Source organism: Mirounga angustirostris, unplaced genomic scaffold, assembly GCF_029215605.1.
Source record: "Mirounga angustirostris isolate CCGP_5_RB_7025 unplaced genomic scaffold, mMirAng1.0.hap1 SCAF_1, whole genome shotgun sequence".
Taxonomy (NCBI): Eukaryota; Metazoa; Chordata; class Mammalia; order Carnivora; family Phocidae; genus Mirounga; species Mirounga angustirostris.
Genome location: NW_026991709.1, coordinates 38,921,299 through 38,947,287, shown reverse-complemented (window position 1 = coordinate 38,947,287; position 25,989 = coordinate 38,921,299). Strand labels below are relative to the sequence as shown.

Genomic DNA, 25,989 nt, shown 5'->3' with positions numbered 1-25,989 from the left:
TACTATGAGCTTGTCACCTAAGTTATAAACTACCCACTGCTAAACAGAGGCATGGGTACTGGAAAAAAACATAAAAGAACAGTAATAGACATAATCATTATGAGTGATAGTTAATTTTATATGTGTATATGTGTGTATATTTCTCTAGAGAACCCTATTAATTATGCTTGAGATTTGGTTGGATTAAAAAAATCAAATATACTTAAAGAAAACCCAACATAATACCAAAAAAAGAAATACAAATAAATGTAACAAGGATACCACTCTGTAGATTTCACTCGTAATTGAAGGATTTGAGTGACAGATTGTGAAAATCAACAGAATAGTGTTGGAGGTTTCTAAATGGGAAGGGAGCACATGAAAATGATTTAAGAATTTGAAACCAGCTGTATATGAAGAGATATTTTTGATCAAATGGAGGATTGTGAGTGTAAGGCAACGTGAACCACATCACAAAGTTGGGGGAAGGATGCAATTCACAAAGTCATTCAGGGAAATGTTTCTCCCTAACTTTGTGGGATGCACTACAGTATCTACTATGCCCGGGGCCATATTGGTTGAATTACAGCCTGAAAATAGTGTGTACTGCAGCTCTGAAAATGGAAAAGAAATGTTAAAGCTGAGAAAATACTGTAAAGGGAAAATTGGTAAAATCTGATGATTTGAATGTGGGAAATAGAAGACTGAGGATTTAAAAAATAATATTTAGATTATGAATCTGAAGAACCCAAAGTTTGGAATTTGAACTCCCAAAAAATTCGTCTGGATTTGGAGACTCCTCCACAATTTCCTGGAAGAACTAGAACTGATTTTTTGGAATGAATGGAATGGTTTATATGTGCTTGAGGCAGACCATAGTCCATTCTGCAATAAATAGGTTACCAGATTTATTATTACATATATGTGTGAAAATATTATTAAGAATAAATGTTTAGATTTCCTAACTTCTTTTATGTTGACAATTCAAGTCCTAACTCACAATAAGCAAATTTTAATTTTGTACTTTCCCCAGCCAGGTATCTATTTCCCAGTTTTATAATTTTTATACAACTGCTTTTTTGGTTTGGCTGATAGAAGTCTGCACTGCTACATTAATTTGAGAATTTATTAGGTTTGATTTTTAAAAGAGAAGTTCCACTATGAAACCATGTACAGTCAAAGGGTGCCTGGGTGGCTCAGTCGGTTAAGCGAACGACTCTTGATTTCAGCTCAGGTCATGATCTCAGGGTCGTGAGATCAAGCCCTTTGTCTGGCTCCCATTGGGCATGGAGCCTACTTAAGATTCTCTCTCTCCCTCCCTCTGCCTCTCTCGACCCCCTTCTCCCTCTGAAAAAAAAAAAAAAATGAGGGGTCCCTGGGTGGCTCAGTCAGTTGAGGATGGAACTCTTGGTTTTCTCTCAGGTCTTGATCTCAGGGTTGAGGAATAGGGTCCTACTTCAGGCTCCGTGATCAGTGGGGAGTCTGCTTAAGAGTCTCTCTCTCTTCCTCTCCCTCTGCCCTTCCCCCACTTGTGTACAGGCGCTCTCTCTCTCTGTAAAATAAATAATAATTTAAAAAAATAGATATACATTCAAAACTTAGTGAGAACAACCATTAATAAATGCCTAGTCCTAAATTATGGATAGATTTATTATTTAAAATTAATAAAGATATATTTTGCCATAAGTTATTACATGAGAAATATACAAAGGAAGGGATAGATGTAGGATTTTCTTCAGAGGTTTATTCAAAAGAATCTAGTAATCCAGAGTATGTTTTTTCACATGGCTTTCTGGTATTTCTAGAATATTCTGGCATTGATGGTGCCGAAACAAAACAAAACAAAACTAAACTCTACACTTATACTCCTTGGCATTGCTATTCAATTAGAGAGCAGATCCAACTGACACTGTGGCATAGTCTATTTTCACATTTTCCATGGTATTGAGTCCCCAAGACAACTATTTCCAGTGTTTTTTATCTTCTTAATCATTATTTGTGTTTGTAGTGATGAAGCTGACAGAGATTTGGCTCCCAACTGTCCCCTTGATCCAGACATCACACAGCAGTGATATAAGAGCATGCACCTCTAGACCCATGGGGCCTGTATTTATATCCTGGCCTGCTATTTACTAGCCATGTTAACTTGGGTACGTTACTTAATCACACTGTTTCAGTTTTCTTATCTGTACAAAGGGCAAAACCACAATAACCACCTTATAGGATTTTTATGGAAATTAAATAAGCACCTTAGTCCACGTCTTCTAGAAAGCATAGCATGAGCGAAGGTTTAAGAGGCTAGTCCTTTATTTTGATGGTTACAGCTCAGGGTGGTAAGAGTCAGAGAAAAAGGTGACTGCAGTAACAAAGAAGGTGAAATGATGTGATGTGACGTTTGTTGATCTGGGTGCTATTTCACAGCAAACCACTTAGAGAAAAAGCAGGTCTCTTGGCAGGCATGTTTATTTCGTCCTTGGGAATTACCTGGAAAAGCTGCAATAGGCAATAGCCACAGAGAAGAGAAGGGAGGGAAGGGAGGGAGAAGTTCTCTTTGGACCCCTCATCTGTTCTTTCCCATTGGTCAACGTTCAAAGTTCACTTTAATGTTGAGCTGGCTCTCCTATGATTCCAGATTGCCATTCAGCCCTTGGCGTTTCCTCTAGTAATCCTGCAGAGAGGCTCATCGGAGTCTGAAAGTGAAGAGGAGAGCCAGCGCTGGGAGGCCCCTGTGGGATAGGTCATCAAGGAAATCTGAGAAGGTATCCAGAGTGTTCCACACAATGAATAAATATGTGTAAAGCACTTAGAAGAGTGCCCAAGGATGGTAAATAATTTGTGTGTGAGCTATTATTGCTCTGAGGCAGGCCGGGGAGGATGTAAAATAAGAATGAGACTTATAAATAAAGAGTTGTACTTGATAGTGATTGTAATGAGATTATAATTGTCCCAAGATTGTCTCTGATGTCATGGGTTAAACTGAGGCATAATTACAACTCCCTCTAATGGATTAGAAACACAAAAAGGGAACTAGAAATGGTGGGTTCTTGCAAGTTTTTTTTTTTTTTTTCTCTCAACCAAGACACAAAGAGTGATTTCAGAACAGGCTCAACTCTAATTTGGATTATGACCAATGCACCCAGGGGTGCTGACCGCAGCGGGGAACGAAATAATTCTGCCATGGTTTTGAAGCTGATGCCAGAACAATACATGGGAGACAGTATTTGACTTTCTCTCGGGAAGTCTCCATTTAATTGTATCTCTTTCTGGCTCCAAGGCTTGTGACTTGCTGGAATGCATAACTGAAGAAGACTGGATTCAGGGAATATCGCACAAAAGGACAAATAGCTATAACTTTGGGGGAGCAGGACATAGAAGGTTTCCAGTAAATGGAGTTCTGCCCAGAATTACAAGATTGGGCCAGATCATTGCCCTGATGGTGAGGATTATCTGGTTAAAACTCTGAGACGCTTCAGGAAAAAAATAAAAGCACAAATGTAAAAGCATGAAAATCATCCTTTGTCCTCCCATAGCCCATCTCTTTTTTCCAATCTCCGTCGTATATTCGGGGTCTTAAGTTTAAGGATTCCTCAGTTTTTACCAAACCATCGCATTATAGTATGTTCAAAGGTATTAGTATGCCCAATAATTGACATTTCGTAAATATACAGTGTAATTTCAAACTTACCATGTAAATCTGAGTCATCTAGATGCTGACATAAAATCCCTTTTCTATAATTTTAACTATTTTTCAGAAAAAGATAAAAAAATGGATGCTGTTCTGTTTCATTCTAATTACTATCACTAAAATGGAAAGAAACCAACTCTATCAGGCTTGACTGAATGTTAAGTGGGATTCCCTCCTTGAAGAAATTTTTGCATCGTCAAGGGATTAAACTGGCAGCTGTCAGGCTTTTCTCATGCAAACCACAGACTTTGCCCCTCCTCTTCGAGTCTGATGGAGATTTATGCCAGATGCTTAGAAGAAAGGACTGTATTTCAAAATCTGAAAGTCAGCATAGGGGGAGAGAGGATTGCAGTAGGAAAAAAGTGGATTGTTTCATCATTCTGAAGTTCTTGAAAGTTTGGGAACATGCGTTGTTAGCAAATAAATTACCTAACTAACACACAAGACATAGGTACCATCAAATTAAAGAGTCAGAACACTTATTTGGTCAGAGTGGGTTTCCTCCTGGTCATATTGTTTTCTTGACTTTAGGAAAATATGGATTGATTTTGAGATGCTTGCCACAAAAACTCCCAAGTTTTCTTTTATGATTGCTTCACTGAAATAGACATAGATGAAATTGCCAAGAAATGATCGTTCCTCAAATTTAAGGTCTGTATTCTGAATGTATAATTCCTATGTGTTTTTTTTTATGAATAATGTGATGGAAAACTACAATGAAGAATTATTTTCATTACTATGTTTTTTTCAAATCTAAAATAATATTGCTACTCACATTTTCATTACTTAGGAAAGAATACTAAGTAAATCAGATTTGTTTATGGGCTTACATTTTAATGTCTCAGATCTATGATTTAATTATTCATATATGGATTAATTCAAAGTAAATTTAATCCTAAAAAAATCTTACTAACAGTTTTTATCTTGCAGTCATACTCTTCAGAATAACATATTAACTACACCCAGCTTACATCTATTTTGATAAAAGTATAGAACTTTTGGGGCTCCTGGCTGGCTCAGTTGGTAAAGCATGTGACTCTGAATCTCAGGGTCATGAGTTCAAGCCCCATGTTGGGTGTAGAGATTACTTAAATAAATAAAAACTTAAAAAAAATTATAAAATTTTTTCTCCATATTATCTAGACCCTAGGGTGGAGGGGTAAACACACATAAAGCTTTACTCTTGAAATAATTAAATTTAAGATTAGATTTCATGAATTAGAGTTTGGTGTGTAAGCCAGTTTGAACTAGCCATTTGATTCTATCAATTATTTAAAAAAATTATGTGATTCTCTGCTTTCCTATTAACATTTATATTTCCTCAAATTCTACTTTATCTTTTCTATCAATATTGTAAGCCCCAAATAAGCAATGTATTGTAGATGAACTTTATCACAGTAGAAGTTTAAAAATATGTATCTCCAAATAACTTTTTAAGTATTGCAGAAATGCATTACTAAATTTGCAGGGAATGTTAACAGAAATGTTGAAAAATAACATTTACACTGAAGAACTGCAAAACTGCTTGTATAAAAGGAAAAGGTTGTAATGAGAGACAATAGACTCTGAAAAACAAACTGAGGTTCTAGAGGGGAAGGGGGTGGGAGGATGGGTTAGCCTGGTGGTGGGTACTGAGGAGGGCACATTCTGCATGGAGCACTGGGTGTTGTGCACAAACAATGAATCATGGAACACTTCATCTAAAACTAATGATGTAATATATGGGGATTAACATAAGAATAAAAAAATAAATAAAATAAAAAAAAAAGGAAAAGGTTGTAGAATTGCTACCTTTATTTTTTTTGCAAGATTTATTTGTTTTAGAGAAAGAGTGCACAAGTTGGGGGCAGGGGCAAAGGGAGAGGGAGAAGGAGAATCTCAAGCAGATTTCCCACTGAGCACAGAGCCCAAGGCGGGACTCCATCTCAGATCATGACCTGAGCCAAAATCAAGAGTTGGATACCTAACCAACTGAGCCACCCAGGTGTCCCAGGATTGCTACTTTTAGATAGAATCTATTTAAATATATATGTTGATACTCACTTTTGAATTAAGATGGGAAAAAATAAAAGGCTGCAAAGATATTTTCTGTAAAAAGCCACTTAACTGAAATATACTGATAACATGATTAACTATTCAAGTCACCCCTTCCTAAATCTCCTTTACAGGGATGTTTTTGTTTTGCTTGTTTTGTACGCCACAGGAAAACAGAACAAAACAAAACACGTATTTTTCAAATTTCCTGTTAGATAATAATCCTAGAGCAATTGCAATTTCAGTGTGCAGGAAAATGGATTTAGATTGTTTAAAAGATAAACTGAGACATATTAAAAATGTTTATTTGAGCAAACATTGAATCCAACTGGGCAGCATCCAATCTAGCAGACAGAAAGAAGCTCTGAGGGCCTGAGCAAAATGACAGATTTTTATTGGCAGAAGGGAGAGTGAACAAGGAAGTTATTTTAGACAAAAAAGCAGGTTGGTTATTGCAAAGTCACTGTCCTTTCGGGGAATGTGGGAGTCCAGCGATCGGGTGACCTCATTAGTGCTGATCAGGTGATTCCCGATTGATCGATTTAAAATTCCATTCCTGGGAGAGCCAAACTATAATTATAGTCTTGTTTTGGTGATGAGCAGTTCCATTTGGGCCTGTTTTCTAGTGTTAGATCATCTCCTATCTATCTATCTATCTATCTATCTATCTATCTATCTATCTATCTATCTATCATCTATCTATCATCTATCTATCTATCATCTACCTATCTATCATCTACCTATCTCTCTAAACTTTTGTGTGTGTATGTGTGTGTATGCAATCTCATATTCCTATTTGAAAATAATCAAGCTGTGGTAGATATTAAATTTTTCACTAAAGATTTTAGCTTTTTCTTCCTCTGAACATATAGGAAGCTTGCCCTTTGAAATTAGGTAAGACCACATGAATTACACTGCCCAATGAAATGTAAGCAGAAGCATTTAAGACCTGAGGTGCCATTTGCCTTATCCCTCTTCTAAAGAGTGCATGCTCTTCCCTGAATGAAGATGACACAAGAAGAGCCCTTTCCCAATTTGTGATGGACTTTTGGTATTAACAAAAAAATAAGCCTTTCTTGTTTAAACCACTAAGTTATGTTCCCACATCTGAATCTAGGCTTTCTTGATTGTCCCATTCTTTGTCTCTTTTCCATTCTCTCTCTGCTCTTCTCTTCCTCATTTTTTTTTTCCCTCCCAAGTACTTACAGATATTAAAAGTGTAGTTAATCTTCTTTTAATGACGTGAAATGAAACCAAAATACCGTGGCTAACTGAACTCAGACAACAGTGGGTTTCTCTCTCTCTCTCTATTGAGCTCCATTTTTTTCCCCAAAATACTATCCCTTGTAACTCTCTCCTCTCTCCAAGACCCTCAGCACTTGATCACTGCCCACTTTCCAGTACCTTTTACTTTAGCTATTTAAATAGAGACCTGGTGTGAGAAAGGCAGATGAAGGAAGAAACACAAAGAGAATGAATAACAGAGAAAACTTGTTATAGAACAAGACTATAAAAATCTGAAAAGGCTTTAGTCAGTATTGCTAGTTCTGTTACTAAATAATAATATAAATCAATAAATTATTTCCATCTGTCAAAATCCATGGTGCAGTCTATGTTTTAGGATTGGAGTCACTGAAGTCGTATCTCTGACTTACAATGCGGCCCACGCCACACCTGAATTCATTTTAATCAGAGTCTTTCAGAGCAGCCATGATTTTTTTTTTTTTCTTTCGGAGAGGACTATTTAAATGGGCACCTTAAGAAGTAAATATATATCTTGACATGATTCCTACTATAGCATCAGTAATAAGCAGGTCAGTGGCAAACATGGACTCCAAATGCAAAACTGTTTAAAGGGTTTTATAATATCTTAATGATTCTTCCAAGAGTTGTTTCTGTTGTTGTTTTTCCGTAATTCCAGTTGTCTCTAGAAACACTTAGGTACCTCAAATGAACTTAAAAGTCAAAATGGATGATGTCCATGGATTTCATTGGATGAACACTTTTGTTAGGTTACATCATGATACTAAGGAAAAGCATTCGAATCGCAAAGACAACACTGTTTTAGTTTTCTTTTTTGAAGAGAGATCTCCCACCCCCACCCCATCCCTACTCTTGTCATGCTTTTATTTTCTCAATATTGGTCTTCATTTCTGGACTCACTAACAGACATAAGCAATTTTAATTACTTGGTTCTGAAAATGTCTTTTGAAGAGAAATTTATATTCTGTGTTGTAGCAAATTGCAGTTATTTAGGAACAGCTGCTGCCTGCTTGAGGCGGGCTGGAGTATCAAGGTATACTACCCATTTGGAGCCAAAGGTCGGGGACCATAGAGCAGAGAGTTCCTGCCATCAGACTTTCACTTGTTTTTGTTGTCGTTGTTGTTCAGCTCCCATTCATCTTGATTCTTCTCCATTTTCTCCTTGAACAAGTGGAGATACATTGTAGTTCCAATTTCTATTGGCAAAAAATAACTTTCATTTAAATCGAAACATTTAATTTTGAATTATGTATTCCCTGTAGGTTTCTCTCCCCCCTACCCCCTGCCGACTTTATCCATTTCCAGACTTTGTTTTCATGGAATTATTATCCTCCTGTGTAAAAGTGTTGTGTGTGTGCATGAATTGGTTGATTTTTTATAGGTTATAGAAACGTCTCTTTAATTACCTTGAACGATGTGAAGGCCACAGAGTTGAATGCAACCAAGGTGAATTTAATTTTAAAAAGAACTATAACATTTTAAAAATAATTTCCTTAAATTATTGTAAATATGAAGGAATAAAAATGTTAGGAGTATTCTTTTCCTAGAAAACGTACTCTGAAAAGGTGTTGAACGTGCAGGATCTTTATTACGGAGAACTCCCAGACCAACACCTGTGGAAATGAGGGGAAGGAAGCAGGGTTGGGCAAAGGAAGATGCCAATCACCGTGTAGACCTAAACACATCTACGCCCAGGGAAAGGAGGGGAAGGAAATGGGATTGGGTGGAGGAGAAAGCCAGGTTGCATTGCAAACCTAACACACCTCAGCTGACTCCACAAATGGGTTTGGAGCTTAAATGCCTTTCAGAGTTGCCCTGAACTGGGTCAAGATGGCCAGACCTTTATATTTCCACATCTACCAGTCACTGGGTAATGTGGGCTACTCAGAAGTAGAAACATGACCCTAGGGAAAGATGACCTCAAGCAGCTGGGCTCTGGGTCCGAAGTGATCCCTGAAGAGCATTGTGAAAACTGTCTGTTGACGTACCTCCTGTAGCTGAGGTAGCAAGCCCTTCACTGAGGAACTGTCTGGATGCTAAATCACTGGGTGAGTACGTGTTTATTTCATATAGTATGTACGTATAAATGTATGTCTATCTCTTTGAGTGGATGTGAATAAAGATGTTCTAATAGATGCAGTTTAAAATTTTTCCAATACTTAATTATCCCCTCAATGTCCAATCAGAACCTCTTTAATATTCTATATTGGTAGGTTACTCTATTAATTTACTTTTTTTATATATGACTTCAAAAGTAACAATCATCATATGTGAAATGAAAAAATATCAGAGTAAAAAAATTAGAAACATATTTTAAATGAGAAAGACAAACTACAACCTAAACCAGAGTCATGTGTAAATAACTTCACTTAAGCTTTATTTTGAGTTAAAGTGGTCTTATTGAATGGCTACATAGTAGCTAACATTGTCATTGGTTGAAAGATATAAACAAAACTGATAGCTATTATTTAAGAACTATTAAAATGGAGAAAATAATGTGAATTTGATTCAATAGCAAATACAGGTGTTATTACTATATAGCCAATATTTTTGGCAGGAAAATGTAGGAGGAGATGAGGTGAGAAAGGACTGAAAGGGATTTTTATACTTGTTTTAACCTTTGAGCCAAAAGAATATTTAAAAGACCTAGCTTACACAAAAGGGTCAAGTAAGGGTAGCTGGAAAGGTATATCTTAAAATGCTTCATTCTCAACCCTCCTTCTCCAAGCTCCAGGGATGATTTCCTTTCCCTCTAGAGGAGGGGAAACGCCAATGAAACTAATAGCCAAGGGTGGGTAATGGGGAAAAAGAAACAAAAGAAAGAAAGTGAGTAAAAGTAAAAGAAAAAAAAGAAATATGAAAAAAAAGACAAAGAGAAGGACCCATCAAAGGAACAAAAAGGAGGGAGGGAAGAAGAGAGGGAGGGAGAGAAGGAAGGAAGGAAGGAAGGAAGGAAGGAAGGAAGGAAGGAAGGAGAAAATGGAAGAAGGCAGAGAATGATCCTGTGACATTATACCATTTTCAGGGCAATTCTGGCAGATACAAATCCTTCCACCAAAAAGCGGTCTGGCAACTGGCCCAACTCCTTCATTTGTCCTTTGCATGATTTTTATGGATGACTTTTCCTTAGGGAAAAAGTGACATATTTAGGGATAGGATATGGTTTAAAAAAATGTTGAAATAGGTGTCCCTACTAGGTCTTAATATTAAGCTGTTATGGTCTTTTAGCATTAAACAAATCTCTGCCTCTAATTTCAATTCAGAAGTAAACTATAGATATTACAGTGGAAATGTCTACAGCTTAAAAATGTCAAATAACAACTTCAACTGTTGACTATACACCTAAATTAAAGAAGTACCCTAAGAGACTTACTTCAGGCTTAGCATCTTCCTTTGAAATAGGAAAGTGCATAATGACTGGAATGGAATCAAACTTCTTGACCTACCCATTGCATGAATCTTGAGGTAGATATTTAACTTCAATTACTAACCCCTCAGTTTCCTCATGTAATTGGCATAATAATCTTTATTGATGTGGTTATTTTGAGATTAAACCAAATAATAATTTTAAAGAGGAGCATAATGCCTGGCACATGATACTTTGTCAATTAAAGATATTGTCAGTTAAAAGTATTACATTAGGTGTTTTTAAAGAAATTTCAACATTCAATACAAAACATTTCAGGAGGTTATTGACTGTATCTACTGCCAATATTATCTATTCATTCTCAATACTGGCCAGCAAAATGCTACCCTCAAGTTACAGGTCAACTTGTCAAAGTACTAACACCTCTAAACATGCTCTAAATATCTGACATTTGGGGATACCACCTGTAAAAGCAGACTTAACAACTTCACACAAAAGGAGAAAAGTTATGCATGATTGTATCCCAATGACTTTGATTTTATAAGGCAAGACCCTCTGGAAAAATGCAGAGAGCTCCAGTAGAAAAAAAACCTATATTGTCCATTGTGATTTTTAGTTCAGTGAGAGCGCAGAAAGAGTGCGTGGTGGAGGGTTTTTCCTGGGATATTGCAGCCCAAATAGAGAATGGGCATCTAGGCCTAGAGGCCAGACACCGTCTAAAAAGGCCTTGAAATGTAACTTGTGGATTTTTAGAAGTGATAGTGGATACTTCAAAATAACATATAGTAACAAGGGTATGTAAGAATTTCAAATTTACTCAAAAGGTTGAATTGCCTTGGCTTAAGGTAACATTTATATTAAATGTATAAATTTTAAATCTCCAAAATCACGTTTTTTCTTTTAAGAATTTTCAAGGGCAACTTTTAAAAGAGCTCCTTTAATCTTGGCCAATAGAATGTTTAAAGAAAAGTACGCACACCTCTTAAAACTCTACTCTTCCCAAGGTGTGAAACCCTGTCTCCATTACAATGATTAAAAATTGTGATACATAAAATAGGGGTGATAATATTAAATTCTGAATTTTTCTATGAAATCACACCTTTCTCTCATATTTAATTAAATCTTAAGTATCACCTCCTGATGTTTTCATCCTGAAATGCCTGACATATTTCAGGTGCCATTGTAGGCATTAAGAGATATCGAATATAAAATGAATAAAAATGTATGATACCTCCTTTCAGAGAACTTACAGTCCTACATACGTATGAACTGATTCTGACATTAGGCACCTGTTCTATTGTTTTAAAACATATATGGGGCGCCTGGGTGGCTCAGTGGGTTAAGCATCTGTCTCTTGATCTCAGCTCAGGTCTTGATCTCAGGGTTGGGAGTTTAAGCCCTGTGTTGGGCTCCACGCTGGGAGTGTAGCCTGCTTAAAAACAAACAAAACAAACAAAAAACAAACACCTATGTAACATGAGATTTACCATCTTCACCACTTTTAAATGTACAGTTCTATGGTAGTGAGTACATTCACAGTGTTGTGGGACTATCACCACCCATCTCCCGAACTTCAACATCTTCCCCAGCTGAAATTTCATAACCATTAAACAGGAACTCCCCATTCTCCCTCCCTTCACTCCTGTCAACAACTTCTGACTTTCTGTCTCAATGGATTTAATTACTTTAGGAACGATTTTTTTTTTTTTTTGACTGGCCTACTTCACCAAGCATATCTTCTAGATTTTTCTATGTTATACCATGGGTCAAATTTTCTCTTTTTTTTAAGGCTGAATGTTATGTTGTATGTATGACATTAAGTGCCTTTTACATTTCCATGGTTGCCAGTGACTTCCTTCTGGAAAATTCTGTCTATATTTTAAATCTCTTCCATGAAGTCTTTTATTTAAAGAAATAACCTTTTATTTTAGAATAGTTTTATATCTGCAGAAAAGTTGCAAAGATAGTTTCTATTTGCTCCACAGGCAAGTTTGCCTGTTATTAACATCTTACTTTAGTGCAGTGCATGTGTTAGAACTAATGGGCTGGCACTGATATATTATTATTAACTAAAGTCTATATTTTCTTAAGATTTCCTTGGTGTTTACCTCATTTCCTTTTTCTGTTCCAATATCCCATCTAGGAGATCACATTACATTTAGATGTCATGTCTCCTTAGGCTCTTCTGGATTGTGACTCTCAGACTTTCTTTGTTTTTAAAGACCTAGGCAGTTTTTCAGAATACTGTTCAGGTATTTTGATGTTTATCTCATAGTTAGGCTAAGGTTATGGATTTTGGGGGGAAAAAACTCCAGAAGTGCTATTCTTATCACATCAAGGTTATAGACTATCAACGTATGTTATCATTGATAATGTTAACCTTAATCATGTGCCTTGACGTAGTGTTTGCAAGGTTTCTCCACTGTCAACACACTGGTGAGTGTTTGCCAGTTTTCTCCACTATAAAGCTACTTCCCCCTTCTTTCTATACTGTATTCTTTGGAAGCAAGTCCTTAAGTGCAACCAACATTTAATAGGTGAAAACTCCTTGAGAGAGGAGTATCTGTGTAACTTCTTTGCAATTCTTCTGTACAAAAGACTTATTTATTCCACTTTGTTTTTTGCAATCATTTATGTCAGTATGAATAAAGCCATTTTTAGCAAAGTAAATTATATCATTTAGTGTTTGCTATGCCCCAGGACCTGTGCGAACTAAGTATCCATTAATTTATGTAATTCTAGCCATAACCATATTGGTGTGTGTGTGTGTGTGTGTGTGTAAAGTTATATATATGTATGTGTGTGTGTGTATATATATATGTGTGTATATATATATATATATATATATATATATATATATATATATATGGATGAATAAGCCAAATCTCTGGATTAGAAACTTCAGTTTCCCAAGAAACATTATATATCTAACTACTTTGGCCACATAACTGAAATTTTAAGTTTCTCTATGACTCCAAGAAATGGATGGAATTTTGTAACTATTATTATTTTCTTATTTTCAGTGACACCTATGTTAAGAGCTTTAAATAAGAGCTTCATTGAATTTTTGAAAATCTGACAAGACAGAGATAATTGTAGTTGTGGACCTAAGTAGTTTAGCTGATCAGCACAACTCATAACTGTCTGCTCCATGGCAAGAGTGTAGGTCTGTTGATCCCAACCTCTGCCCTTTATACCTAGGATTTCCATTGATCTCTCTGCTATATGCATCTATTTTGATTAGTGTTTAAGTGCTGAATTTATAGAGACGTTAAAACTGTAGGCTTGGGTCCTTTGGCTAGCTGGGAGCCTTGGGGAAATCACTTGCCCACTCAAAACTTCTGCTTCTGGATCTATAAACTGGGGGGAGGAAGCAGTGATAATAATAGCTATTGTAAGTATTAAGGTAATTGATAATTGATTAGAGTCGTTTGCATGGTGCTTGGTACAATGTAGGTATTCACTTTATGTCATCTGTCATTATCAGTCTCATTATTGTGTTCTTTACGTGTTCTGTATTTGTCTATGTGAGATAGTCTTACAGTGTTGCTAGAAGGCAAGCCTGAGACCATTCCTCTGCAAGTGATTATGGTTGCAAGCAGGCAGGACAGGAAAGGGAAGAAGGTAAGCAAGGTATGATCAGGTGAAGTTGAGCCTCAGCCTGATTCCATGGAGAGTTCTGGAGTATAAAATGCTCTCCCAAGATTGTTGTACTTAATGTTTTTTTAGAGCTGGACTTCTGTATGCTGTTCTAGTCTATCTATGGGCTGTGGAAAGGAGGGCAGGGGGAGATGGTGGTGGTATAAAATCTCAGGAACAACCAGGAGGTCCACAGTCTGTCCTCGGGAGAATGTTGTCCTAGGTTGGAAGCATGACCCACAAAGTCGTGCAGAAACAGTAAGAACTGTTGGAGATCTGATCAGGGCACCCAAAATGGTCAATATAGCTTTTCTCCTCAACTATAGAGTAAATTCCCTACAGATAAGACATTTAATGGAATTATAGATATCTCTTAAACTCTGCAGATTAGAGCAATGAATTTGCAAAAGGACACTAGGCATAATATGCTTGCTTGAAATCTTTTCCTTTTTAACAAAATAACCCAGTTTGTTGTGGTTATTGTATTTTGTACATGATTGTTTTGTTCACATTGATCTGTGGTAGAGATGGCTTAGTTCTCTTCCTGAAAACTGAAATAGTTATCAGGAACTATTCATGCAAATGTGTGGATAGAGCTGCTACTTCCAAGAAAATATCACAGAGGTTATAGAACTTTGGTTCTCTAGATCGTGACACATTAAACACTCCTTGCCTTGTTTAGTACCTCTCCTTTGTCCCCACCCACAGATGCTCTGATTCATTTGGTGTGGGGTGAGGCCTGGGTTTCAGTTTGCTTTCAAAGCTCCCCAGCCAAGACTGAGAACAACCAGATTGCAGTAAAAAATAGCCAGTTGGAAAATTTCAAGTTGCCTAACTCCTACAAAATGCAAGCAAAGAAATCTGTCTCATCTTGAAACTGTTGTATTGGAAAATGTCAAAAAGGTGTATAATGACAATTTAGAAGCTAATGGGTAAAGGAAGTATAGATTATTTCACTATGCAACAGTGTCCATTCAAATGATCCTGAAAATGTAGGCATTCCGTTACTTTTCCGACTCCCTCCCAAATAGGAATCCTGGGTCTAAAAGAATAGAGGTTAAACCATTTTGAGTGAACTGACATCTTAACTGAGGAATGCAGATAATGTAGTTAAAATGTTAGGTGTACATGAAAACACAGCCAAAGTGCAATTTCAGTATATGTAAATAAAAAAATGAAGCACTCAGAACTTCATACAAATGCCTGAGAGAGACTCAAGCTGGTATTATTTAGATGGTATAGTTAAACCAATTCTAACATAATTTTAGTCAGATGGAAAGGCAGTAAAATGCATGTCATAATATTTTCCTTTCTCTGGAATTAACATTAAAAGTTTCAATGGCACATTAAAAAATAACAAACGAAAGTGAGTGAAACAGTTTTAATTACTTTATTGGCTATTTAAGGCATGGCGATGTTTTCATTAGTTTCTAAATAATCTGTAATTTTCTTCCAATGTATTAATCTGTCAACAATACCTCTTAAATAATATCAGCACTTAAAAGAAATAAAATTCATAGCATTAACAAACAGAGATTAAAACAACAACAACACATGTTCCATGCCCTGTAGTTACTTTTTAAAAACATTTCGAGCTCTAGTCTTTTCAGGGAATAAGAACATTGGTGACAACACTACCAAAAAAAAAAAAAAAAAAGTGTGAGGTTTGACTATAGAACCCTTCAAATATGTATGACTCTCAAATTAAAAAAATCTACTCTATTGATTATCACTGTAATTCTATGAAGATTACATTTTGAAAACACCAGTTTTGTTTTTCCTGGCCACAGATAGTTTTATTAAAAAAAAAACAAAAAACAAAAAAAAACAAACCCAACAACTACTATTAGGTTTCTGCTGGCTTTTCTAAGTTTGCCAGACAAATGCCTCAATTGAAAGCTGTAACTGTGATTTATTGGGCTTGAAATATGAAGCATATCTTTCATGTTGGAACTTTAAATATCTTATTAAGCAACGGTAAGTTCTATTTGATACTTAATCAAAACAAACCACAAAACAAGTATGTGTGGTAGGTACTTCGCCCTCTCTCAGGAACCACCAGCTAACGGAGATAAAGGAGGGAGATAGTCTCCCATTCTCTACTTTCCTCTGTCCACTTTCCAGCGGGGTTTCTAAAACGACCGTCTCGCCAGATTGATACACTAAGCAAACATTCAGACTTATGTGAATATATATGTTTCTGGTAGCAACTATTAGTGCATGAGACTTATATCAGAAACTAAGTATCCTATGATTGTCCTCAATAAAATGAAGAGAGAGGGCCTCAATATTATTTTGGGAGGGATGCCAAAATGCAGATAGCATATGTTAATTCCATTTTCACTGATGTTTCAAAATATATTTTTGAAATCTTATAAAAGGGAAAATGTTTGCATACTTCTGCAAGAATCCTTGGTGGATATTTTAGATATTCGGAAAATATTGCTGCTGCTTGTATTTTTAAAATGACCTTCAGCCATTTAAAAGTATATATTTCACTTCTGATTTTCTCTTTTTCTTTTCTGTGATGACAGTGTGGTAAATGATCTAAAGGGAAATGCACTTTAAAACGATGGTATTTAGATACCAATCTGTTGTAAGAGAATGGATGACCAAGAAAACATGATAGAAATATCATTATAATATTCACAAATATAATAAACTAAGAACTCTTAGCTCTTCAACATACTGAAATCTGGACAGGACTGAATAAAAACGAACGTTCTGTTCAAAAAAGCCATGAGCCACTCTGGAATGTTAAGTAAGGAATTACACTCACCTTTCTGTGAATTAGAGTTTAACCACAACTGGCTATTTAATTGGTCTGGTTGTAACACCTCTGTTACCTCTCTCCGGATGTGCAGAATTGGGTAAATGGAAATCCGGAGCTTTTATTAAATTTTAATTGTGTTTTATTAAGGCACAGAAAAACAAAGACATTTTTTGTAGTTTTATTATCATGGTAATTTGCCAAGAGAAGGACTTTAATGGTTTAAATACTAATTATTCAAAGACAGATTAAGCTCTACAAAAAGACAAATGGTTGCTCAGAGAGATGGACATGCTGAGGAATAAAAGATAACATTTGATACAACAACCCATGCTGTTTTTTTAAAAAGGAAAACAGATTTAAAAAAAAAAAAAAATCTTCATTTCATGAAAAGCCACAGGAGTAAATAAAGCCAAAACAAAGACACATACATATTCATTCATTCATTCATTCATTCATTCATTCATTCATTCAACAAATGTTTATTAACTGCCTGCTTTGTGTACCAGTAACTTTTAATCATGGAGTATACAAAGTCCAATTATACATGGTCTTGCCCTTGAGGGTGTCGGCAGGAGGCAGAGAGAGCTGAATCAACAGTGGCCTGGGACAGTGCTGTAAAGGATTGGAGTTCCCTAGAATTTCCAACAGAGGGACATGTGGGAGGGGGGAAGGGAAGTTTCTCCAGAAACTATTATAGTACATTGAATTTTTGAGGCAGTAGAAGATAGTTAAATGTAAATGAGGCAAGGACGTTCCAAGTACTACGTAGTGAAGCAGAGAGAGAACAGGAACTGGAGAAGTAGACAAGGGCCAGATCACAAAAGGTCCTATTTGCCAAGATTCGAAATTTATCCAAAAATTTAGAAGAAGCCACTAGGAGGGGTTTCCTACCCCTCCTTAAATTGAGGTAAAATTTACATAGAGTGAAATCTACTCATGGGAGGATTCTCAGTAGGCCAAGGATATGTAGTGAGATTTGCATGTTAGAAAGATTACTTTGGCAGAAATAAACCATCTACCACCTGTCATTATACCCGTCATCTTCATACACCAGGTGACAGACATTTGTTGCTCACGAAGTAGCTGTGTGTTCCCATACTTTTCTTATCCCTTTTCAGTTAGGCAAGGCCATGTGACTAGTCCTGGCCTAGGGATTATGCCAAAGAGGAGTGAGCTCCGTTGAGGACTCCTTCAGTTTTCTTTCTCCCCTTCTCCCCTTTAGTGCAAACTTAGAACGCTGTGCTCTTTGTGCTGCAGCCTCAACATGGAGAGCCTCAGGCTGCCTGACTGCCTGAATGACAGTGTGGAACAGGGTGCCCTTCACCTCTCCTCCACCAGCCACATACGTACCATGTCAGTGACCGTGTGAGTTGAAAAAAAAAAAAAAATTCCTGTAACATAATCTAACGTAACACGAATGCCACATTCTGGTCACTTCCTTTATTTTTTGAAGACTTCATTTCTTGTCACTTCCGCATTAGGGGTGTCCTAATTCTTGGCAGTTTTAATACCTATGCTGAGGGCACTTTGAATATTCTAGCCTTTCTGTTACTGGACTTTTTCTCGCCAAGGTTGTCTTGTCCCCCACTCTATCTCAGCCATTCACTCACATTATTATATACGAGTTTTTTTTATGATCACCCAGAATTTCAATTCTGAACATCTGCCCCTCTAACTCTTAGCTTCTGTCTTTCTAGCCAACTCCATATAATATCCCAATTCATATTATTCTTCAACTTCATTGGGACTTACAATCTATTATCCAACTTCTCACTAACCCTCGGCTCCTTCATGTTCTCACTTTCTTATCTCTCTAGATCCTAAAGTCATTATTATGATCACTTCTTTGCAAATTTCTTTTAATTCCTTTGTCCCTTTTGGTTTTTTGATGCTCTCCTGGAAAAACTTCCAATGTGGCTGAATTCAACTCTGCCTTTGCAAATGAATATGGCTAGGAAAAAAACAGCCTAGCATGCTTTAAAAATTCATGACTTCTACATATATGTTTCCCTTGTCCATTAATTTTCCAACAAGTTTTCATTCGTATTTTAAAATTTCTCCTCTCTCCTTAAATCTCTTCTGCAACACCAAACTCACTCATAGGTGATTACCTTGCTTCCTATTCCTCTAGGAAAATTGATTTGCAATCAAAAAGGCTTTTCTCAAGCTGTGATCGCCCATGTGTGCCACCCACTCTGCCTTCCATCCTGTAACTCTAAGCTAGCTGTAATGCTTTTCTAGACTAACTTCTCCACTATTGCACTTCATTTCAGCCCTCCTTGCCTATCCATGACTATAGTGCCAGAAATTCTTTAGGATGGGAAACTCTTTAGGATGATCAAATTTTCCCTATTGAGAAATTCTTGTCAATGTGGAAAAATATATCAATATTAAACACTTTTTCTTTTTTTTTTTTTAAAGATTTTATTTATTTGACAGAGAGAGACACAGCGAGAGAGGGAACACAAGCAGGGGGAGTGGGAGGAGGGAGAGGGAGAAGCAGGCTTCCCACCGAACAGGGAGCTTGATGCAGGGCTCGATCCCAAGACCCTGAGCCAAAGGCAGATGCTTAAGCACTGAGCCACCCAGGCACCCCACTTTTTCTTGACCCTCTATTTTCTTACTGTTACTACACCCACCTCTTTTCCTTATGGCAAATCTCCTCAAACATTTATCTGTACTATTTCTCTTTAATTCCCCTGTTCCCATTCTTAATTGAGTCTAATTAGCAGTTACCCCATCATGCTGCTTGAAACTCTCTCTTGTCAGGCGTCTCCAAAGATATTCATATTGCTATACACAACACAATGCTCAGGTCTCAGATTTCCTGACCAATTTTGATTCTTATACTTATTTCTACAGCCTGAATTATTTCCTCAACTCCACATTTTTAAAATGAAGCTGTCCTCTTGCTTTTTCCACAGTGCACTGAAAAAAAAAAAAATCCCTCTGCTTCTCTCCATCTTTATCCTCATCTCTTGCTGATTACTGAGTCTACTAATGATTTTCCCTAATTCAGTGCTTGGCCCCTTTTGGTTTATTCTCAAAATGGACATCAGAGTTCATCTTTTGAAAGTCAAGTAAGTCATGTCACTGCTCTATTCAAAACCCTCTAAGGGCTTTCTGTCTTTCTCAGACAGAGAAATGATCTATCAAGCCTTATAGTTTCTGATGCCCAACATTTGTGATTTCATCCTATTTCCTCTTTACTCTCTGCGGTAGCGACACTGGTCTCCTTGCTGTCACTGTAACACGCCATGAAAACTCCTGCTTCAGGACTAATATACTTGAGGCTCCTCCCATCTTCACTATTATTCTGCAAGATATTGGCAGGTCTGCTTTCTTCTCTACTTTTGGATATCTGCTGAAACATCATCCTCTTAACGAAGTCATCCCAGACCACCCTAAATAAACATTTTTAGTCTCCTGGCAATCTTGTGAGTTAGATATTATTATTCTATTCTAAAGTTGAGAAAAAAGGTTGACAAGGTATCATCCCCATATTAAAAAGGAGGAAACAGGGGCGCCTGGGTGGCTCAGTCGTTAAGCTCCTGCCTTCGGCTCAGGTCATGGTCCCAGGGTCCTGGGATCGAGCCCCGCATCGGGCTCCCTGCTCCACAGGAAGCCTGCTTCTCCCTCTCCAGCTCCCCCTGCTTGTGTTCCCTCTCTAGCTGTGTCTCTCTCTGTCAAATAAATAAAATCTTAAAAAAAATAAATAAATAAAAAGGAGGAAACAAAGGCTCATAGAATAATGACCATCTATAGTGTTACTTTGTACCAGGGATTCTAAGCTCTTTATGTATATTAACTTATTTAATCATAAGAACTCTATTATCACATGTATAAAATGTCCAGAATCCCAGAGTCAGTGAGCTGCATAGATAACTGAGGCACCTTCTTTGAATCAATATTCTTTCCATCGTAGTCTATAGACACTTAATATTTTATCACTCAATCATACAAAGATCCCCTTGTTGATCATAAGTAGGTGCTTAGGAATTAGTTATATGCATTTTTTCCTGTTTAATCTCTTCTATAATCCTATATTACTTTGCCCAGAACTTTTTTAAAGTAGTGAAATATCAACACCCTGAGTAATTATACATTTTGAGTTGTTGGTATCTCCATATAGGCTGTTTGCTGTACTTTTAGTCTATATTATGATTTTTTATCACATTTATGTTCTCCCCAACAGATAGTCTATTTCTTTTGTCAATATAGATTTGTAAATTGTCAAGACATGACTTCCATAAAATAGTATCTTAGAATTTCACACTATTTTCCATTTTTGGATCTCTTTTAAAATATTACTCGTGCATTTGATTCATTATCACAGCATCAATAGTGCTTAACAAACAATAGTTGGGATTTCACAAAACCATAAAATATAAAACCTGAGGAAATGTAAATATCCTAAAGTTCTCTTTAACCTGATTATAGGAATGGTTAGGTAAAGTTAAATTTTCATAAACAAGTATATTTTAAAAAATTCATCTCAAATTTGCAATAATTTTAAATATCATTTGGTTGTTCAAATTTTATTTGTAAATTGTCTATTAAAATTTTCTTGTGCTACTTCTCCTCACTTATAAAACCAATATCTCTCATACACAAGAAATTGAGTTACTTACACTGCTCATTATTGTCTGCACTTGTTCTATTTTCCCTTGACTCCTGAGCTCTACTTTCATTCCCATCAATTGAACCCCATTCTATTGTGTTTGATATGTCTTTAAATATTCATATAACCTTATAAAATATGTAGCACTAATGTGTATGTGTTTTAAATTTTCATATATGGTATTGAGGTATATGTTTTGGTTTGTTTTTTATTTTTTATTTAATTCAATGCTGCCTTTAGGAACTGTCTTTTCTCTGGTGGGGGCAGAGTTAGGGGAAGGGCAGAGGGAGAGGGAGAGAGAGAATCTTAAGCAGGCTCTCTCTCCCTCTTCTGAGTGGGGCTCGATTGTACAACCCTGAGATCATGACCTGAGCTGAAATCAAGAGTTAGATGCTTAACCCACTGAGCCACCCAGGTGCCCCAAGAACCATCTATTTTTTTACGTGCACATCTCACTATTTCTAATTGGTGTGTAATATTTTACGAGTATGTGTACACTGCATTTTACTCACCCAGTCTTTGAGTTGCTTATGGTTTCTTGCCCTTACAAAGAAAGCCACAGTAAATATCTGCTCTCTTGCTCTCATACAGGCCATGTGAGAATTTCTCTGAGACATGCATCCAGAACCAGGATCCCTGGGTCAAAGGGCGTACTTATACGTAATTTTCTAAGTACTGTCAGTTACTTCCAGAATGCCTGTGCCAATATATACCCTCAATAATAACTCATATCTCTCACTTTTCAATGCCCCACCTCCGTTTTTTTTTTTTTTTTTTGGTCTGGCTATCCCTACTTTTCTACACTTGTATCTCCTATCTCATGTGTGTTATTGTATTACCACTTAACAACAGGATGATAGAGATTTGGTTTAGATCAAGATGTCTGTCTTGTAATATCAGGGTAATATATAGTAAAATAATTTGTGAGATAAATCTGTACTTTTATCTGTAGGTATTGATCATTTTTTTTTTCTTTGCCTTATAGTTATTTGTACATTTGTTTTAGGTCCTATAATTTTGAGCTACACTTTTAGCTACACTAAAGATAGGAGCTACCCCTTAATATTCCAATATTCATCCATGTATTCATTTACTTATTAAATTTTTTTTTATTAAACACTTCCTTAATGACAGTAGTTTTCTAGGTACTAAGAATAGAGAAATGAGTAAGACACAGTGCCTGTGCTAAGCATCTCAGCTCAGGAGTGGAGAAATGTATGAGATAAATTACAAAAATGCAAAATGGTAACTGCTATCATAGAAGTATATGTACATATATAGGGCATCTCCTTTATGTTTTGTTTATGCTTCTCTGGCCTTGGGGCATGAGAAAGCAGAGCAAGTGCAAGCTTTTATTTTCTTTTTCTTCTTCATCTATCTCTCTCTTTATTACTGCAGAGCAAATACTATGATAAGAAAACAGCAAAACCACCTCCTAAATGTGAATGAGTCAGAATCGAACTCAAGAATGTTTTCTCTGAACATGTACCTAAATACTGATTCTGAAAGCAAGCTAAAAGAGTAGGACAAATAAAATTAAATACTTCTTAGGAGACATCCTGGGCATTAATAAGCCAAAGGAGAGTAAAATCCCACTTTTGATACAACAAGTTTGGTGGAGCTTGACTTTTGTGAATCTCCTCTTGCTTCTGGTATGAGAATTGGTCAGGAAACCAGACTGCCATAGTACCTGGCAGTTTGTAAAGAAAGTAATGTTAAGTCTTAGCCTCTTAACTTTTGAAATTTGTGGGAATTAATTCTTTTGGCAGAGACCAAGTAAACTCAAATCATGGTTTTAAAAAGGTCTCTATGTGTTGGCCAGCCATATGCGTTCCAAGGAGAAGAGTCGAGGAAAAGGAAATAAAGGAGGGTAATGATGGATACCACTAACAACTTTTCCCAATGAACCTGATGAAGAGGGCTTTTTCCTCTTCTTTCATGTTCCCAATTTGACTGACACATGCAGGCGGCATGAAGTGGGTAGAAATGGGCTGTTTCAATTCTAGAACAGTAAGAAACAAGTCAAAGGAGAGAGGAAAAAACCATTGTCAGAGTTCTGTCTTGGAATGTTTCTCAGAGGAAGACATATTTGAGAGGAGTCTTGAAAAGTGACTCGCCAAGTGATTTCACCAGGTAAATGAGGGGCAGAGGGGCATTTCTGATAGACTAGTATCTGCAGTGGCACAGGGGCATGAAGCAGCATCCTTGGTTCAGGAAGTTAAAAATAGTTCATTAAAGCCGGAGCACAGACAGTGTTCGAGGGCCAAGAAAGCAAAGTTGTGTGAAAGGAGCCTGGAGGGTAGGTCTCATGAGAAAAAAGTGATAGTTTATTTTAGAGCAATGGGAATCCTCTAACATTCTTTTTTTTAAATTAGAAAAAAACTATATTTATAATAGAAAATTTGGAAAATGTAGAAAAGTAAACAAGATTAAAATACATTTACTCACTATCCTCTCATTCCGAGCCAACTGCTTTAACATTCCTTTCTGCATCACCAGCCCCATCCATATATCCATCTATTTATATTTTTAGTGTATTACTGATATTTGAGCTTTTTAACTATATTTTCAGTTTATAAATATATTTTTATTTTTTTTAAAGTGTTAATTTTAATTCCAGTTAACATACAGTGTAATATGAGTTTCAGGTGCACAATATAGTGATTCAGCACTTCCATATAACACCTGGTGCTCATCACAGCAAGTGTACTTTTTTTTAAAGACTTTTTTTTTTTTTTTTTTTTTTTTGACAGAGAGATAGCGAGAGCAGGAACACAAGCAGGGGGAGTGGAAGAGGGAGAAGCAGGCTTCCTGCCGAGCAGCGAGCCTGATGCGGGGCTAGATCCCAGGACCCCGGGATCATGACCTGAGCCAAAGGCAGATGCTTAACCAACAGAGCCACCCAGGTGCCCCATCAAGTGTACTTCTTAAAGGTTATATATATATTTGTTGTTTACTAAATAAAGATTGCAGTGTTTTGCAGTCAGCATTTTTACTTAATATATTGTATTATTCCAGTCGTTATATTCCTACAGCATGCCATATTCAGAATAAATCTTATTTTATTTAAAAGTTAAATTTTAAAAGTGAAATGATGAATCTCTACATTGTTGAGTTTATTTATTTTGAAAGGAGAGAGGAAATAAGCATATTGTGCAGTAGTTATTTCTAAGGTGTGATAATATGGATTATTTCTATTTTTTATTTGATTTTCTCCAAATGAATTTATTACTAGGTTTTACTGTAAACATTGTCTGTGGATCTTTAGTCTTGCTACTCTAGTTACTATGACTGTTTAATGGGGACGTCCAAAACCATTCCAATGCCAATGACATTTTTCCTTTTTTTTTTCTTTGTTTTGTTTTGTTTTGTTTTTTAAGTAAACTCTACTCCCAACATGGGGCTCAAAATCATAATCCCGAGATTGAGAGTCACATGTTCTACCAATTGAGCCAGCCAGACACCTTCCCACTATTTTCTTTTGAAAGTACTCCAATTATTACCCTCCCTTTGAAACGCATATGGAATTGTGCTTTTATTGAGATTTCTAAGCATCTTCCTCAAAAACTCATTATTTTGACTTGGCTGCCAGGATACCTACTCTTCTAATTTTTCTTCTACTATACCGTCTGTACCTTTTAAGTCTTTGCTGGTTCCTCATATCTTGGCTTTTGAGCTTTGAAATGTCCCAGGGTTTAGTCTTCAGATTTTATATATTATATACAATTGTTTTTTTTTTCTCTAGATGATTTCATTCAGTCTTCAGACTTTATATACCAACTGTATAATATATATGACATGTAAACTCCCAAATTTGTTTTCCTAGACCAGCTTTTTCCCATTAACATGTTTCATATAGTTATTTGTTTATGTCTCTAATCATCTAATAGGCATTTCAACCATAATATGTCTATAATCAATTTCCTCATCTTACCTACCGAACTTGCTTCTTACACAGTCGCCTAGTCTCAGCTGATGACAATTCCATCCTTGCTCTGGTAAAAGATCTTGGGGGAAAAACATGGCTCTTCAAACTTCATGTACTACTATTAGCAAATCATCTTGGCTCTACATTTAAAATCTATCCAGAACTGAAGTTTTTCTCTTCGTTTTCACTGCCATGACCTCCAGCCATCACCATCTTAGTCTACAGTATTATAGAAGTCTAACTTGTCTACATGCTTCAGGCCTTGTACTAACTCTCCAGTTTGTTCACAATGCATCAGTGGTTTAAAAACACATATTAGGTTGTTTCATTTTTCTGCCTAAAACTTTCAGTGGCTTTCTGTGTCACTAAGAGTAAAGTTTAAAGTTTATAGAATGCTCCACAAACCCTTGTGTAACCTGACCTCTTTATATCTCTGACCTTATTCTCTATGCTCCTTATCTTTGCTTTTGCTATTTCAGCCATACCCTTGCTCCTCTGGAACTAAGCCAGATATACTTTTGCCTCAGGGGTTTTTACATGTTCTTCCCTCTCTTGGATACCTCTTCTACGTAATGCCTACATGACTCAGTCTCTTACTTGCTTCTGTGTCTCCTTTTTCTTTCTTTCTTTCTTTCTTTCTTTCTTTCTTTCTTTCTTTCTTTCTTTCTTTCTTTCTTTCTTTCTCTCTCTCTCTTTCTTT

General features: G+C 36.4%; 1 long non-coding RNA gene and 1 other non-coding gene across 2 annotated transcripts in view; both read left to right on the top strand.

The window, feature by feature from the left end:
• The window catches only part of LOC135362116 (uncharacterized), a 234,641-nt gene that overhangs the window by 44,045 nt on the left and 164,607 nt on the right, over positions 1-25,989 (top strand). The window contains exons 5-6 of the long non-coding RNA XR_010406550.1: positions 2,612-2,738; positions 3,254-4,315. This is a non-coding gene — a long non-coding RNA (uncharacterized LOC135362116). The remainder of the gene's footprint in view (positions 1-2,611; positions 2,739-3,253; positions 4,316-25,989) is intronic.
• Positions 4,670-4,742, top strand: TRNAQ-CUG (transfer RNA glutamine (anticodon CUG)). The gene has a single exon. It is a non-coding gene; the product is annotated as a tRNA-Gln (tRNA).